Below are 5,318 nucleotides of genomic sequence, written 5' to 3'. Positions count from 1 at the left end.
CTGGGAGTAAACATCATTGAATAACATGGGATTTAGCTCCAAGTAGACCTAGTTAGGATTGCTGCCGAAATTAAGCAAGGGTAGAGTCCAGTAGCAACTTAGGGCCAAGCTACAAGTGACGAATGACACTTGAATGGCAAGTGAACAGACTCACGTGTATTCCTTCGAGTGTCATTTGTCACTTGTAGCTTGGCTCTGAAAAACCAACAAGATTTCCCATCACCAAACAAAGCACAGAGGAGAGAATATGTATCATACTATCTCATCGCCTCCTATGCACAGCAACACCTCAGAGCTGTTATTCACAATCATAGCTCCCAGATCTTGGAAACAACTGGCAAGCCCCATTAGGGCCTTTGGAGGAATAGCAGTCTAGAGTTTACTATGCTAAAGGAAATGGGTTGGGATTGTGAATGTTTTGTTTTACTGTAGGATTGGTGCTGTCTCTGTAATCTGTACATTTGATAATTTGACAGGTTTTTGCAAAGACACCAAGCGTCCGTTCTTTTTCCTCCAAATGGAAATGGGCCAGTACAGGCGGTTTGGAACTGATTCCAACTGGCAAAAGGATAGCTTGAAATCTCCACCTGCTTGATCCTTCCTATGAACGTTTATTCCCAAGCAAGTATGCCCTACTGAATTTGCAGCTAGCAGTAAGCCTCCTTGATCCTCGGCTGCTTTATTTGGCATTACGCCCCACTGAACTGAGTGGGGCTTACTTCTAAGTAAACACGCATCAGGTTCAATGGCCTGTGTTATTAATCCCTGTAACAAATAGGAACGAAAAAGGAAATTATCAACTTAAAAAAAAATTTATACTCACAAACCTGCAAGGTAGGTCAGGTACTGAGTCTGACAGCAAATATTCTTCAATGGTCTATATTGCCCTGCAACCAACACCTTTCTTCTTTCTCTTGCTAACAGTTTTTTTTAAGTGAACTCATTTTACTTGCACTTCCCTAGAGAAATTATAATTAAAAGCATGGGGGGGAGGGAATATATTCATTTACAGGTCAACATCCCAACAGCTCAAGACAGTCAAGCAGCACCTATTAAAACGGAACTAAGTCAAAGTCACTGGGTTTTATTTCTTGCTTGAAGCTGTATTTGGGGTGTGGGGGCAGTTCTGTAATTAGCCATGCCAAATGAAGAAGGTCTACCCCTGGGATCCTCTCTCAGCATTGGAGCAAGGAGTTTGGGCAGCAGATCTTTAAAAGCAAAGAGATTCCTAGAGGGAATTTCTAAGGCCCGTTGGATCTTAGATCACCCAGGAATTAGAGATTCAAATAGTTCTGGGTGCCTATTAGTGCCACGGGAAAGCTTTACATCAAGATATTGAAGATGTCAAAGTCCTCTTAAAGGCCCAAGATCAAGGCCAAGTCACGTTACTGGCCAAGAAAAAAAAACCAGTCCTGTCATTTTAATAGAGGTTTAATCTGCAGAAATAAGCAGTTGAAGGTTCTCATGGCATGGAGGTAAATAATAGTACCAGATAATTGCAGCAAACCCATCTGATATTAAAGAGACCGCTTTCTGTCGTTTGCCTTCTGAAGTCTTGAGTATCAGCTTCTCTAGCCGTGCCTGGAGAATAATAGTTAGCAACAAACAAAATATTGTCGTCCTTGCCAGGCTGGCTGAAAATGTTTTGCTGCCCCTCTTGCCACATAACACAAAATGTGCGCCCTAGTGCCAGCTCCAAAACTGGGGAGACTCAAGGAAACCATCCTCGGAGGACTCTGGACAGTTTGGAGAGGTGGCATAGGACATGGAAAAAGGCTCTGATGTGGCCTGGGACACTTTGGGGATGCTCCTTGCAAAGTGAGCAATCGGAAGGCCCTCTGCCCGTTTGGGGCTCCAGTAAATGCCCGGGTTGGCCCACCTCTGAATCTAGTTTTGGGTGCACACCAGATCCCTTTGCAAAGAGCACGAGGAGGAAGCTCTTAACCAGGTGCCCGTGTGCACAGCAGTAAACAGACGCAGCTGGAACTTCACCAGACAGATTCCCCCGTCCCCCTCCTTTCTCACCTTTTCCAATCAAGTCCTCCTTCCAGATTTCTGGGTGGATCCTCTTCCCCTTCTCAGTGCCCACTCTCTTCCAACAGGAAAGAAGATCTCCCTGTGGCGCTTGGAAGGCTGCACATTTGCTCTAGGCTGGAGAAGAAAGTGTAAGGGGGACCAGGAGAGGAGGGCTTGCCAGTGCCGGGGGGGGGGGAGAGGTTAGCCTAGGACATGGGGCAGAGTGATCAGCCATCTACTCCCTGGGTATTAATCACCCTCTGAGCTCATGGAAACTCAGAGTACAGCTAATGAGCTCAGGGTGAAAGAAGGAGATTGTCACAGGAACTAGCACGGAGGGCAGGGAACAGCAGGAGACGCCTTGGTAAAGGAGACAGGGGTGGCATCTGCCAGGGTGGGAGGGCGAACCATTAATATTAGATGCAAGGCATAGCAGAAGGAAGGTCGGCTGGCCAGAATGCCCTGTTTCTGTGCCTTCAGCTGCATCTGGAGGTACAGATATTAGGAGAAGCTTTTCATGGCATGGAAAGAAACATTGGCGCTTACGCCTGCACAGCCTGCCACTGCTAACGGCACAGGAGCAGGGCCTGATTGAACAAGTTGGCAACCCAAGAACAATAAATCTGTTCTTCTTCCCATATTAATAACTTGTCCAGCTCCAAGTCCTTATTCCTCCCCCCCTCCCCCAAGCAGCATCGCCTCTTCCAGCTCGTAGACCGTTTCTGTGCCATGCCCGTGGATAATCCTTTAGGATTACATGACAAGGGTGCCCTTAATAAGGTCTTGAGTTGCCATCTTTCTTCTTTCCCTGGCACGCTCCAGGGCTTTGGATGGAAACTTAAGCAAGGCTGAAGCTTCTTAATCTCTTTTTCTCCATGCCAGGAAAAGCTTCGCATGTTGAATTTCTGCACATCAGGCTGCTTTTCAAAGCACAGAAGAGAAAAATAACTAGCACTGCAGCTATTCCAAGAATCTTCTGTCCATCTCTAACACCATCTTGACTGTCTGGTACATTGCCAGTGAAATAATATTTGTTTAATATTTAATATTATATTTAATAGTAAATATTGGATCTCTCACTTTGACTTAAGAATGATCAATAATGTTGAGAGCCAGTTTGGTGTAGCGGTTAAGAGCATGGGACTCTAATCTGGAGAACCGAGTTTGATTCCCCACTCCTCCACTTGAAGCCAGCTGGGTGACCTTGGGTCAGTCACAGCTCTCTCAGAGCTCTCTCAGCCCCACCCACCTCACAGGGTGTCTTCTTGTGGGGATAATAATGACATACTTTGTAAACCGCTCTGAGTGGGCATTAAGTTGTCCTGAAGGGCGGTATATAAATCGAATGTTGTTGTTGTTATTATTAAAATTTGCTAGGGGACCGCAGGCCAGTCACACTCAGCCTAAGCTACCTCGAAGGATTGTTGTTGTGAGGATAAAATGGAGGAGAGGAGAACGATGTAAGTAGCTTTGGGTCCCCACTGTGGATAAATGAAGTAAATAAATAAAGGGAAGACAGCCAAGAAAGGCCCAATGCCCTTAAAAGACGCCCCATAGGAAATCCCCTTCCAGAACGCAGGGCTGGCAGAAAAAGGTAACTGTAGTTGCCAGGCAGGTGCCAGAGCACCCATAATGGCCCACCACTTAGCCCACCATTACAGCTGTGGCAGCCCCATAGCAACCAACATGCCCTCTCTCGGTTCTCAGGCCCGCACACACACATGTACTCGCGCCAAGGAAGAGAGATAGGGCGTGCTAGTAGTCATATATCATGGATATTCTTCCTTCCTTGCTCAGAGAGAGGAAGCCAGAGTAACTGTTGTTTGTCCAAGTTTTGGCCAGTGGCCTAGGACTGCCCGGCTTTGGGTTGGAAAATTCCTGGAGATTTGTGGGTGGGGCTGGGGAGGGCAGGGTTTGGGGAGGGGAGGGGAGGGACTTCAGTGGTGTATAAGTCCACCCTCCAAAGCAGCCGTTTTCTCCAGGGGAACTGATCTCCGTAGTTTGGAGATTAGTCGTAAGTCCAGGAGATCTCCAGACCCCATTTGGAGGTTGACAAGGCAACTCGAAACGTCTAATCCACCACTGCCTCCACCACTGCCCCCCGAAGCTGTCTTCAATTGAGTCTGATCCTGGGTCAATCAAGGTCAATACTGTCAACTCTGACGGTCAGGGGCTCTCCAGGGTCTCAGGTTGAGGTCTTTCCCATGACCTGCTCCTGTAGACTGCAGGTGCTGGAGATGGAGCCTGGGCCCTTCCGGATGCAAAGCTGGGCCCACCCTCCCCAGCCTTTTTGCCCTCTTCCTCTCCTTGGGTGGAGGAGTGAGGGATGCAAGGGTGGCTCTGCCTAGAAATGATTGCTGACTGAGCAGCCCTCCCCCAGTTCCCTGCTGCTAACTGGGAAGAGGCTCTCAATGACATCTTGCTGCAGGCAGAAGTGGATGGATCAGAGCACAGCAATGGCCCAAGAACCAGCCAGGCCAAGCCCCAGTGCCAAAGGGCATTGGCTTGACTTGGGTCGGCATGAGAATAATGGGCTAAGGCCCTGTGCGCCGGCTCCTTCGGCACTGCTGTATGCTAGGTCTGAACTAAGAAGCCCCTGTAGCCCCATATTCAGTTTTCTGGGCTGTGAAATGGCCGGTCCACCTCTGGCTGAGGGCTTCCCCAAACTAGGAACCAGCCCATGCACCTTCTTGCTACTGCTCTCTCTCCCTTCAAAGCCTCCTGAGATCTCATCCTCAGTTGCGAACTTCCTTCCTGTTCCAGTGCCACTGGGACTCCTGTTTTATTTTGCTGCTACAGTCGACAGCCACCTATCCAAAATTACTCTCCTTCTATGGTTTCCCTGTCTCAGATTCTAGATGGTAAGCTCTGCAGGGCAGGGACTTCTCTTTGTGATTGTTCCTCTCTTCAGTGTCCTGTGCTCGGGTGACATTTGACTCATAACATGAAAATCTGTACCTTTAAATTAGAGAGACGGTGTGGTTGTTAAGACTGTCAGACTAGGATCTGGGTGACCCAGGTTCCAATTCCTGCTCTGCGCAACCTTAAACCAGTCACACACAACCTTATCTACCTCACAGGGTTGTTGTGAGGATAAAATACAGGAGAGAAGAATGATGTAAGTTGCTTTGGGGAGAAAGGTGGGATACAAATGGAGTAAATAATTTAAAAGGAGTATTTTTCTTGGCTCCATAGTCTGTTGATGTTAAGGCAGCAATGCAAGCTTCGGAGCTACACAGGCACACTGTGTGGATTAGTACAGTTAAAATGCAAGCTATAGATTTAGACAGAGCTCTCCATCT

Source organism: Eublepharis macularius, chromosome 1 (genome assembly GCF_028583425.1).
Source record: "Eublepharis macularius isolate TG4126 chromosome 1, MPM_Emac_v1.0, whole genome shotgun sequence".
NCBI classification, from domain to species: Eukaryota; Metazoa; Chordata; class Lepidosauria; order Squamata; family Eublepharidae; genus Eublepharis; species Eublepharis macularius.
The sequence above is the reverse complement of the archived record's forward strand: the minus strand, read 5'-3'. Positions refer to the sequence as shown.